The sequence below is a fragment of the Diaporthe citri genome (assembly GCF_014595645.1).
Source record: "Diaporthe citri strain NFHF-8-4 chromosome Unknown scaffold_24, whole genome shotgun sequence".
NCBI lineage: Eukaryota > Fungi > Ascomycota > Sordariomycetes > Diaporthales > Diaporthaceae > Diaporthe > Diaporthe citri.
The window spans coordinates 63,784-77,702 of record NW_025064869.1 but is presented as its reverse complement, the minus strand read 5'-3'; the positions used below and the strand labels follow the sequence as shown (position 1 = coordinate 77,702).

Here is a 13,919-nt window from a genome sequence, read left to right as displayed (position 1 = left end):
AAATATATAGGACTCGCGGCTAACCTTACAGTGAGTAGTGAGGAAAAGTACTAGTTAGCAGTTAGGCAGCCATGTTACATATATTTAATATATTATTCTATTTTTACTGCCTCTCGGCCCAGGCCTTACGCCCCTTGGGGGCGCAAGCTCGATCCTTCGGATACGAAGGGTAACAAAAAATGGAAGGAGATCAAGAGCACTCAGATTCGAACTGAGAACCGGAAGGTTGAAGCTTCTTATTTTACCGTTAAACTATACTCTTTTTGGTGCATAGTAGTTTATGTTCACTATGCACCATACTATACATGAAAGACCCTAAAGAAAAATTAAGACTAAGAAATAAAAAAGATTCTTTTTTATAGTGGCTGTAGCGGAACCATAACAAGCTCGGAGTAATCGCAAACCAAAGATAATATTAATCACCTCCATCTAAATCAGTTAAAGGTGTTGGTTCAGACCCGTCATTAACAACATTACTGGAATCTTGTTTAGATCTTTTTTCTTTATCTAATTCTTCTAGAGCTCGTTGTCATTCTTTAAGTCTTATTTTATTTCTCTCATGCATTCTATTGTGTTCTGCTTCTAAATCAAGTATATGTTGGGGTGCATTTGATTTATTAGCATTAGATTCATTTGAATTTTTTTGAGTAGAATTATCTACGTCTTTAGCATTAGATTCATTTGAATTTTTTTGAGTAGAATTATCTACGTCTTTATCATTAGAACCCTCAACGTAAACAATAATGGAATAATTAATTAAGAACCCCAGTAATATATAGAAACATACAAAAAAAGTCATACAACATCCACGAAATGTCAGTAGAGAATACCCCCCTCAAAACCTAGGTGATGATTGTCTGTTAGATGGTAGGCAAATATTCTCCATAAAGCTACTGACAAAAAAAGAGTTCCTATTATAACCGCGTCTATCTTTACTTCAGCATATCGTATAATTAGATATGTCTAATTTACGTAATTATTATGGCGCAAGCTCGATATAAACAAGCACATATAAACATATTAATACGACTTAGCTAGGACGTAAAGTTATTTCCTTATTTCTAAGGAAGACTGAGTATACCTTAATTACAAATAAGCAAATTAAATATATTATGCTAACTTTAGTAACAACTACCGTCTACTCGATGCGCTTTTCCATATCAATCTAATAAGATAAATATAGGTTAGTTCCGCGATTACCCATTTAAGTTTCCTTAATACAATAACTTTTTACCTCACCCACTATGATTAGTAATGGTACTTATTATTAGGCTTTTCACTATATATAAGGTGGTATTATTGTCTTTAGGGCTTCCCCGGAGTTTGGTAGTTTAGTATGATCCCTTGATTAAACTTTTACTAATTCACAGTAAGTGATATAATTAAGCATAAGTACCAAAAGGGATATACTTTTTTATTATGTCTTCATCTACTTACCACCGATCCTAGGATCGGTGAGAGATAACCAAAAATAAATCTCGAGCTTCCCTGCCTGCGTAGGAGTCCACTCTATAAATTATAAATTGGAGTTTTATCTGCCTTTATTCATACCAGATTTGATATGACAAACCAGGTCAAATCCTTCTATAGTTAAATGATTTTTATTTTTAATTATTTCGGCAATACTGCACCATTTCTCAAAATCTTGTTTCTTAACTCCTATTATACTGTATTTACAGAAAAAGGGTATGATTGTTTCATAATTCTCAGTAAATTTTCGACATTGATAATTTACCGTAGTACGTTTAGAAGAAGGTTGATATGTACCACATCCAAAGAAATCAACGAAACTTCTAATTAAAGATTCATCCTTTCTATCCTGAGTTAAACTAAAAACTAGTTTTACGTAAACTCCAGAAGAAGACTTGTTCTCAGTAACAGCGAAACAACCATCCCCAGATGTAAAACCCGCCATTCAATAAGGATGTGGAATTTCCGTATTTACAAATAAAGGTCTTGAAACAGGTATAGTATTAGGAAAAGCAACTTTTAATGTTTCAGTTAAACCGAGATTAATAGAAGCTTTTATAGACACAATCTTCTGCATACCTTCCATTGTTAAATGTTCCTTAGCTTTAATTAAATCTACAACCGATTTAAAAAGAAGGAAATCACCTAGCTTTTTTGTTATTAAAGGGTATTTAACAAAGTGAGGTATTATTACAGTAGTTATATCTTCCATAGAAGATACAAAGTATCCACAATTTTTACCTACAGATATTCTACCTACTCCACCAAAATAAGATTGAATTTCTTGCAATAAAGGTAAGTCTCGCGTATGAAGACAGATTGAAAAAACGCATTCAACATGTCAGCCTATACGTGTTTTAGTCGTTTTTCTAACTCTAATAGAAAAACACCCTTCAGCGTCTACAAAACCTGTAATTAACCATGGGTTAAATTTAACAGATTCCTTTCCAATCTTTAAAGGGAACTTACAAGAATCAATTGTTGAGGCGCAAGCTCATAATCTAGAAGATGCATACTTTTTTGCACTTGTTCTCTTATCCCAACTAGAGATTGAATGCACAAAATATTAACAATAATTCACATTATTGATTAGACTATGTCATCATATTAGTGCTTATTAAAATAAAAAGAAAATATTTTAATAATTAATATGAAAAGTATAATGCCATTCTTTACTTTAATTCTACATCGATTCATCAGTGCAGAAAACTATTTTTATTTTTAGGGTGCGAAGCCGGAAAGGAGAGACCTTCGTAAGCGAAACCCCGTCACCAAATAAAAAGATATTTTAAAGTACTTCATATTTATTAGCTAGTCGTTGAACCTTTATATATGTCATAAACGATATATACTTGGCAGCAAATTATCATTAAGTTAATAACTTCACAAATAATGACTTTTTTGCTATTAACTTTTTTATTAATAATAAATTATATAATATTATTTTTTAAATTAAAACAAAAGTGTACCCTTTATAAGACTTACCTGTATTTAAATATTGTTTTATAGTATTCCTAGAAATATTAAGACTTTTAGCACATTCAGTCATACTACTATAAATATTTCTATCATTATTACTATATATGACAACAATATTAGTAGCTTCACTAACTAATTTATTAGTATTTCTAATATAACGTACTACTCCGGATGGTCTTATCTCATAAGGACTATCAGATAAATAAAGTGCAGACAATAAATTTTCCACTTCAGGAAGAGAAATAACTTTTTGATCTTTAAGTAAATTTACATTAGTTGTTAATCTATATTTATTCATATGTAATTTTATCGCATCAAATACATATTTACCTTCCAATGTAGTATGATAACCTTTATAATACATATCTACCAATTTCAACCATAATGAAAAATCTTTAGCTTTTAACGTTCTTAATAGAACTTCTTTATTAGAATCAAACATAAGAGGTATAAAAGTATCCCTAAGTTCATTAACTTTATTAATTTCTAACACAATTGTAGGGTTACTGTTTACTTTATACTCTCGAGGTGTTGTTAATAAAACATTACCTGTTTTAAAGAATTCTCTTATTTCATTGTACAATTCTAATTCTTTAATATGATTTTCCAATTTAAACCTAGGCACATATTTATTAGTTGAAAAGGTAGCCTCTGCATCTATAAACCCTGCTAATCAATATTTAGTTATATTAATTTTATCTTTTATAGAACCTGGAATTCATTTACCTGAAAACTTTTGCATTTCTTTTTTATAGTCTATTATAGCTAATTTACCTTCAGCGGATAAATGACCTTTATTTTTAGTTAATAACACTGCTTTTTTAAATAATACAAAATGGTGATATTTTGAACTATTTAGATTTACATAATCAAATATAGGAATTATAACATATAATAATGAATTTATATCATTTACAAAATAATTCACTTTGTCTTTAGATTTGGTAATATGACCACATTTAAGGGTATTTTTAATATATTCTATTCTAAGACCTCTATTTCATCTTTATGAAGACCAATTTGAAATGTAAATTGGGCATATTTATATGTGGTATTTTCCAAAGCTGTTAATCTAATATGGAAATTACCCTCTCCATCTGTAAATCCCGCAAATCATTCTAAAAATCTTCGATCTAAATAATAAGAATTAACTTCAGATGTAAAAGTAGGCAAAGTAATATTTAATTTGTTGTTTATATCAGTGTTACTAACTAAATTACTATAATTTTTATTATTTATTTTTTTAATATTATATAAATTTTTATTAGGGCTGCTACTCAACCCGTGGAACCCAGTTCCAAAGAAAAAACATGTACCGAAAGCACCGTCACTTATAGTAAAAGATGACACATTGTATTCAATACCTTGAACAAATTTGTTATTTTAAAGTTTATAACTTTAATTCAATAATTTTCATTATTGTTCAGACTATGTCATGTATACAATAATATTGCTATGTGTATACTAAAGATTTTTAAATAAGTAGAACTAGTATCAACGAACAACTATTACAAAATCTACTATTCTAATTACTAGTCGTTGAACCTTCTTATTAAAAGTCTATCTGTAAAGATTTAATAAGATTGGCTGCATATTGTCTTGTCATTATATTAATTGGCAATTAATGCTTCCAAGATTTTCATGCAATTTACTTTATTTATTTGCCTAACTCACTGCATAAACCTTAAGCTTACTTAATAATTTAATGCATGAATTTAAGCAAAGGCCTAAACGCATACTTCTTTTTGCTGGCTTAGTTAAATGAAATAAGAGCTTTGCTGCCTGACTTCGTAGGAGCAGCCTTCATGAATAGTTATTTATTCTCTCTATGGTTGTTCATCCCAGATTTTAAAGAATTTATTCTTTTTAAACCTTCAGGAGTAAAATGACCTTTAGTCTCCATAATATTAACTACTTCGGAGAAATCACAGAAATCTCAATATTTTACTCCTTGTAGTGGATGATTTAGGAATAAAGGAATGATTTTATCTTTAATGTCGTTGAATTTAGATACAGCAAAATTCACTCCATCAGGTCTAGCTGAAGCTCTTTCAATTCTACCACAACCTAAGTATTCAATGAATTTAGTTAATAAACCTTCGTCTCTCACGTGTTGAGACACAGAGAAAACCAAGCTAACACTATACCCAGATGAATATTTACTGTTTTGGATAGATTTCACATAAAAATAACCTTCTCCGTCTACAAAACCCGCGAATCAGTTAGAATCAGGGATTCCATCAAAACTAACTATTGGACGAGGAGCTGGAGTAATATTAGGAAAGTTGATTTTTAATGTGTCGGTCAAACCATTATTCATGGACGCTCTAATACTTACAATATTTTTTATTCCTTCGATGCTGGAACGTGCTTTACCATTAAGTAATAAATCCACACCTTCTTTAAATAGAAGGAAGTCTGCTCTTTTTTGAGTATTAAGAGGGTATCTTTCAAAGTGCGGAATAATTACATCTGCAATAGTACGTGCAGACTGTACACTGTAAAAAGCTGTGTTTCTAGTACCACGTTCGCTCACTATTCCTACACCGAAGAAAGAATGTATTTTCCGCAAAAGTATCACATCTCGGACATGAAGTTCTATTTTAAACTCGGGAATCACATTTCAACCTGACCGTGTAGCACTACCTTTAGATATTTTAAGAACAAAGGTTGATTCTGCATCAGCAAACCCTGATACTCAGAAAGGTGAAAGCCCTGAATCCTTAAGATTTGAACCCTCTGTTCTCGTTGTATAAAATCTATTGGAGTTACACATCAGTGAATGGTTATTAAAAGACCCTATTGAGCTAGAACAGAAACCATAAAAGTTTTTTCTAGTTACCCTACAAAGATGATGAAATATTAAAGCTAGAATAACTATTATTGTAGTCCCGGAGGGACGGCTTCGCCAGCAAGCTCCTCTTTATGAAACCAGCAATGCCAAAAAGTATACGTGGGTGGTGGGCTAAGCCTGTAAAAATTATTGCTAATAATACTGTAGCAACTGATCCATATAAAGCACCTTTTCTACCTCCTTGAATTAAACTGTGATGTGCGTAAGTTATAGTTGCACCACTTGATAGTAAAATTACTGTGTTTAATAAAGGTAATTCAAAAGGGTTCACTGGTTCTATTCCAATTGGTGGTCATTGAGCTCCTAATTCAACAGTTGGAGTTAAAGCTGAATGGAAGAATGCTCAAAAAATAGCTAGAAAGAACAGAGCTTCTGATACTATAAATAGAATAACTCCTAAATTTAATCCTTTCTGCACTGCACGTTTTCATAACCTTTACCACTGTTATTATTACGGCGTCCCTACCTCAACTAACGAGGACTAACATAGAGGAAAGCTGGTTATATACAATTAAGGTAGATTTACTAAGGAACCATTTTATCAACATTAATAGCGTAACCCGAATATAAATATATAATTTGTATATGAAGATTAACATTCACATCATAAATAAATATATAAATATTGATATGGCAACCCAATCCTAGAAACATTTTCTCGAATCGAGCTGTTACCTCCATTCGATTCTACCACCCGTCTCCGGGCTGCTAGAGTACACCTTAACCTACCCGACCTGGTAGGGATCAATCCGGTACCTGATTGACTCTTCGCCGCGTGCGAAGATCTGCCGTCTACTCGTTGCTCTTTTCCCATAATAATAATTATTTATCACGAGGTTAGATCCGCGATAATCCTTTCCTTTCGTCACCATAAACCTTTTTACCTTACCTTAGATGATTAGTCTAAGCCACCTCTATTACATATCGCACTTTTCAGCGGAGGCTTGGTAGTTTTGGCTTCGGACTTCCCCGGAGTTTGACAGAAATTATACGCCAAATCTCTTAGATTGCTTACACCTAGATTGTTAGCGTGTGATCACCTAAAAATGTCTAAAGTTATTAATCAATATATCACTATATTGTTTGGGACTATATCTTAACTAATGGGTTATATATATAACGCATTAATCTTTCACATGTAGTCTCTGAGGATCCTACTAGGATAATTATGCGTCCGTTGGTTTCCTGCTGATTGTCTTATTATTATAAGAGTTTCCAGCAAATAGTTAAATTTAAAGAGAGCACTTATAAATAGGTGATATAAGTACAAGAGAAAAGCTGTCCTTATTACTAAGTTTGTGAAGTACATAAACTAAGCTATTAAAGATTTAATTTTTAGTCTTCCTTCCGGAGAAAGATGCTCTTTGGCAATCATCATATCATACACAATTCTTCATTTCTTATAATCATTAAGCTTGTCTCCTATTAAAGGATATTTGTCAAAATAGTTAACTAGCGGTTCTAATTTACCTATAGCTGACACAGTTAGAGATAATACTTCTGTATTTGTTTTATTACTACTATACGTTTTTACAGGACAATCTAAAAATATTGCTAACTTTTCCATAAAAGGTAACATTGATAAAGATGTAGGTTTATCATATGCACGTTGATCTAATCTATATTTAAGAGTAACGTGCTCACTATGAGCTCTTTTCATTATACCTGATTTAGATTTACTTTCAACATATTTTATTCCAAAATGACCATCGGATTCTGTAAACCCGGTTAGTCAACTATTATCAAAAAAATCCGATGTGTCTAATAGACTTTCAGGTATACTTAAAGAACACTTATCATTGATTATTGTAATTAAATTATTAAATGTTTGGTTTTTAGGTGTTCTAAACTTACCATGCATTAAATTTATTAAAATTTGAATACCTTTTAAATCCCCTATAATATAACGAAGTGTATTTGTTCCTGTAATTTGGAAATGCCCCTTGTTATCTAATTCAGACTGAATAAAAGCGTATAGACCTAAATTATTAATATGAGATGTAAATACTATTCTAGGATTTAAAACTCTAGTTAATTTAGAATTTTTAAATAAAGCTGGAATAGATATATGACCATCTCCTTCAAGTAAACCTGCTAAATAATACCCGAAGTTATCTGAATTGTTCACATAAAGACTATAAGAATTAGAATTTAATTTATGAGTACTTAATGCTTGCTTTACATTTTCATCTGTAATAGCTCTAGCTGTAGTTAAATTGTATAAAAATCTTAAAAAGGCACAGACGCTTCTTTGTATCGGTGCGGTACTCTCTGATATGATATCTCTAAATCAAAATGACATAGCTGATACTAATAATATTAAAGCTATGTAAAAGAAATAATAACTATTATTAAAATTATGCATAGATAATGCAGCACTAGTAGTTAAGTTTAATAAACAAATACTTGTGTATAACGGTCAAGGAGATGGACTTACTAAATGAAAAGGATGATCTTGAAAATTACTTCTTATTAAGTTTGTCACTTATAATAGTAAAAAAACAGTTAGTTTGATTTATAGTTTTCTTAGTAAAAATAATTACCAAGCATAAAAATGAAAAGGAGAATTAAAAGTGATAATTCGTTACTTACTTAAGCTAAGCTATTTCTATATATTTTATTTATAACCCACTCTCCTCTTACGTAAACTCAAGGAGAGGAGAGGGGCGCCGGGGGCGAGAGCGAGTTTTCCTACTGGCCTGACTGGCATATTTCGACAGGGGGCTTTATTTTTGAAAAAAATCTAGAAGCTGCACTACGAAGTAAGGCAGGAATAGTACTACTGACGACGAGGACCACCTTAATAAAAAATACACGAAAGACACAATAGCAGACGTAAACAATGTAACTATCATTAGCCCTTAAGATGAGTCGAACATCTATCTCAGTATTAACAGTACCGAGCTCTACCGTTGAGCTATAAAGGCGAAGAAGAAGGGTTATACCAATAGAAGGGACAACCCTACTATAACTACTATAACTCGGCCAACATTTCTGGTCGAAGTTAAAAGAACCCTAGTAGGAAACAAGAGATTCGAACTCTTAGAAGCATCTAGCTACTGAGTTTACAGCTCAGCCCTTCTTGCCAATGAAGGAAGTTTCCTTTAAACCGTATCCCCTCCCGGGGATACAAAGGACAATTTCTGTTGATTATTAAGTTAATAATCAACTAGGTTAGAGTACAATCTATATTAATTAACTTAATTAACTGAACATAAATATTTAATATTTAGCTATACTTCAGCCAGGAGTACTTCTCCATATCCTGAACTTCGTTCGGGATCAGGTGGCTGCGCAGAAGTATGTAACGCCGGAGCCTCCTTTTAAGGCGGCCGTATAGCCACTATATAGATGGGGATAATCTAATATCCCCTTTTAATACTGTTTGAATATTTAATTAAGCAACGTATAGTAATAGGAAAGCCATCATTAAGGCAAAAAGTCCAGTAGCTTCAGAAAAAGCAAAACCTAGTATAGCGTAATTAAATAGTTGCCCTCTAAGTGAAGGGTTTCTGGCTACACCTAAGATTAAAGCACCAAAGACTACACCTATTCCAACACCTGCACCTATTAAACCTGTAGTAGCTAAACCTGTACCAATTATTTTTGCAACTTGTATCATTTTTTTTTTTGAATTAAAAACCTAGAGTTTATCTATTTTTAGCTCGATTTATATATATTATAGAAAATTCAAGATAGATTTCCAGTAGCAGCGGATTTCATTCGATTCGATTCGAATTGATTCGAATCGAATCGGTTCGAAAAATATATTAGGTTATACAACCACGAAATTTTTTATTATTAAGAGGAGCTTGCTGAGCCTCTTCTAACTGGCCGGCCTGATAAAAAAAGTATACTTTTTTTATATGGATGAAGTCCAGATGAAATTCTTTCGTACCAAAAGCGGCTGCGAAGTAAGCCTCAACTTATTAAAACATAAATTAGATACCCTTTCGTACCCCCATACAGAGTGCTTCACCAAGAAGTAGCAATAAAAACAATTTTTAAGTCATAGCTTCGCACTAAAATAGTGCGAAGCCTGATCCCGCCTTAGGCGGGATTAGACTTCACACTATAAATAATTTATACCAGGAGTATCCCGAACGAAGTTCGGCATACGGAGAAGTCAGGCAGGCGAAGCCTTATGCCGAACTTCGTTCGGGATCCAGGAAACAAGAGATTCGAACTCTTAATAATAAAGTTATTAACTTTATTATACTGATGTAACCATCATTTTCTACCTATAGAATTTCCTCTTTTATCTTAAAAAGTAACTATTAAGATAAAAGGCCCATTGCCTGTTACAATTACCTACTAATCCTACTTAATAGATAACGTGTATATACTACCGAAGTCTGGGCATATATACAGCATATTTTCTTGTTAAAGGTTAATCAATCCCGTGCAACTTCCACTACACGAACCGTATTTCGACTTAACACCAATTAGAATCGCGCATACGAAGAATCCTATAAAAAAACCCGAATCCTATTATTCGCTGGATTAAAATAAGAGAGCAAACTTATTGCACGTACTCCTTTCAGCATGTGACGAGTGGTTAGTACCAATCCAAGGTTATATTCACCGTGACATAGTGATTCACGATTACTAGCAATTTCTTATTCATGTAGCCGAATTTCAGGCTACAATCCATATCTTTTTTATCCTATTTTTTGAGATTAGCTAAAATTCGCATTTTCGCATCTCTTTGTTTAGGAATATGTGGCACGTCTTTAGCCCACAATATTACATAGCAATCAAATTTATCATACAAATAAACAAAGAAGAAAATATACTCTATTCCTAATTATTACTCATTCATTTTAACTTTTATCTCTAAAATTTTATTCAAACCTTCAGATGTTAAATGATCTTTACCCTTAACAATCTCAGCTACACGTTTGAAATCAACGAAATCTAAACTTTTCTTACCTTGAATTGAGTGATTATCAAAAAAAGGTATTATTATGTTAAGAATATCAGAGAAATTTACGACTTCAAATCTTACAGAATCTTTATAAAAATAAACATTCTTTGTCTTATCTGTCAAACCAAAATAAGTAGCTAAAAATTCAACGAAAGCTTTTTCTCTAATATTTAATCCTATTGCAAATCTTAATTGAACTCTTTGACTTGATAAACTAGTAGAAGAGTTACTTATTTTTATATTAAAGCTACTATCACCACTTGCAAACCCCGCCATTCAATTAGGATCAGGAATACCGTTAAAAGTATAATCAGGTCTATTAATTTGGAATTCTTTTCAATTAGGAAACGCTTCTGTTAAACTTACAGTCAGACCTAAATTTAATGAAGATTTAATACCTACTAAACTCAATAACCCTTCTTGCGATAGATGTTGTTTAAGTTTAATTATATTGAAAGCTTTTTTAAACAAGATAAAATCTATTTGTTTAACAGTTACGAGTGGGTAATTTTCAAAATGATTTACAATAACCTGTAATTCTTTAATAGAATCCACACGATATTGTATAGAATTTTGGCCATGTATATGAATTTTCCCAACACCTAAAGAAGATTGAATACTTTTTAATATATCTAAGTCCTTTTTATGAAGACCAATAGCAAATATAGGTTTAATTCTTCAACCTGTACCATATTTACTATTAGGCTGAATTAAAATAGAGAAAGAAGACTCCGCGTCTGAAAACCCAGATATAAATCAAGGATTTAAATTAGAAACTTCAGGAGTAATTCTTGGCTTGTGGGATGGAATTGAAGTATATCATCTTACTTTATTCATCTGGTTAGAAAGGATTTTGACTTGATAATTTCTTTCGAAGCCCATTAGAGTACACCTTAACACTGAGAACTTATTCCCAATGTAACTACCGTCTACTCGTTGCTCTTTTACAGTAGAGCAATCACTAACTACTACTGACTTAGATCCGCGATAACCCATTTCTTTTTCAATCATCTTTTGGCTTGTTACTATACCTGAGTAATTACTTCAGCCACTCATATATTTTCATATATGGCTTAGTACCAAAAGCTTTAGGGCGTCCCCGGAGTTTGATAGTTTATCCCACACAGATGATTTCCTACATCATCCAGCAGGCCATGATGACTTGTCTTAGTCCCTGTTATCAGATCCAATATACTGGACGAATCAGCCCTATCAAAATAATATATTTACAAATAAAGCTCAGGTTTACGTTAATTCCATGGCTTTTACCACAGTTTCACAACATTAACTGGAAACAGCCGTGCAACACTTGTATGAATAAATATACTAAAACCACGACGTAGTATCAAGAGTATTGATCACCACGACGTAGTCTTAATTATTTTATTCTATTCAAATTGTGGTAAGATTTTTCGTGGATCATCGAATTAAACAACATACTTCACTACTGGTGTCAGAAACGGTCTAGTGATTTCAGTTCCTGCGTTGCCGCATTACTCTTGAGGTGAAATGCTTACACTTTCATTTATAGACTAAGTAATATAACCTAACCTATGGCATTCATCATTGTCTGCAAAGACTACTTGGGTCTCTAATCCTGTTCGTGCCGCAATGCCTTCGTCCTTCAACGTCAGTTTCTACATAAGAGGCTGCCTTCGCCTTTATCCGTCCCCTAGGTATCACAGAATTTTATCTCTCCACTCACGAGTACGGCCTCTTCACATAAAACTCTAGCAAAATAATTACCTTTTAAAGGTGACATTTGCCGTCTAGGTACCCTTTAAACCTATTTAAGATGAATAACACTAGTCTCATACGTATTGCCGCGACTGCTGGCACGTAATTGGTCAAGACATAATATATAGACTGTCATTATCAATCATATATTTAGAACTTTACTCCTTAAAAGGATCTCCTGCACTACCTCTTACCTCTTTCTTAAGGGGGTAGCCGGTCCATTCATCCAAGTTGCCAGTTCAGCCGTTAGGCCATTGACCAAGATTCCTCACTGCTGTACATATATGCCTTGGGATTTTTTCATTCCCAATGTGGTCGATCAACCATTTCAGCTTCGACTCCGAGAATTGTTGGCTAGTTAAGCCATTACCTTAACTACTACCTATCACGCAGATACCTTTCCTCTTAAAGCGGTTGTTACACCCTTTTTTTGATTTTATGAGGGATTTTTCCCCTCTCTTTAAGGTCGGCCGAATATCTTTCACTCACCTGTACACCACTTTTAATTCACCTTCAATATCTCCGCCAGCCTGCCTGATCCGAACGAAATTCGGAATATGGAAAGATAGACAAAAGATATTACACCATTACTAATTATATTTCATGGTGCCTAGATACCTAATATCCGAAAAGCATAAATTAAACGTACGATTAGCATGTGTCAAGCATTTGGACAGCGTTCAATCAGAGCCATCACCAAACTCACCTATATAAATAACATTTTTATAGCTAGCGCCTAAAAATGTTCAATCTTTTATTAGATTTTTATTTTATCAATCCTACTTGATTAAAGCTCAGGATTGTGATGCAATTTACTTTCAATAAATTTTTAAGTTACAGTTTATCTATTTATTAAGATATATGGTATACCGTATAACCCGAATAACCACTATAATAGCTTACGGAGTTACACTGTATTTTAACAATCTAATTTTTGATCCTAAATTACACCTCTTATTGGTTTATACTTTTCATCTAACCCCAATTTTATGTTTTACCTAAACATAGCAAATGTTCTTCAGCCCTAACCTCTATCTATCAATTCACCATTCTATACTAATCCCTTATCTCTATATTAAGGCGCAAGCATACTTCTCGACGAATATTTGTCTTGGCTTCGCGATCCCGAACGAAGTTCGGGATACAGTACTTCGTCAGTATGCCAACACTCCTCCTGCCGCCATGGCTTGCCATACTTCTCTCCGAGCTTGCTATATTTTTTTCAAAAAAAAAGCCGAAGTACCTGCCTTCGGAGAGAAGTCAGGCTGGATAGCATAAAGTCGCTACAAAATTCGTCCTTCTTTATTTTTTATTGAGTACCGGTTCGTCAATAAGAATTCTAGAAGTAGCATCTTGAATTAAAATTTGATAGACTTTATTATGGACTGGCTATGCTGTTTTAGGAGAAGTTAACTATAACAAATAACTAGTGGTAGGGGGGGGAGAGGTGGG

General features: G+C 32.9%; 1 non-coding gene across 1 annotated transcript; it reads right to left on the bottom strand.

The window, feature by feature from the left end:
* Window positions 1–8,659: 8,659 nt before the first annotated feature.
* INS49_007590 lies at window positions 8,660–8,730 on the bottom strand. The gene has a single exon. It is a non-coding gene; the product is annotated as a tRNA-Asn (tRNA).
* Window positions 8,731–13,919: the final 5,189 nt, after the last annotated feature.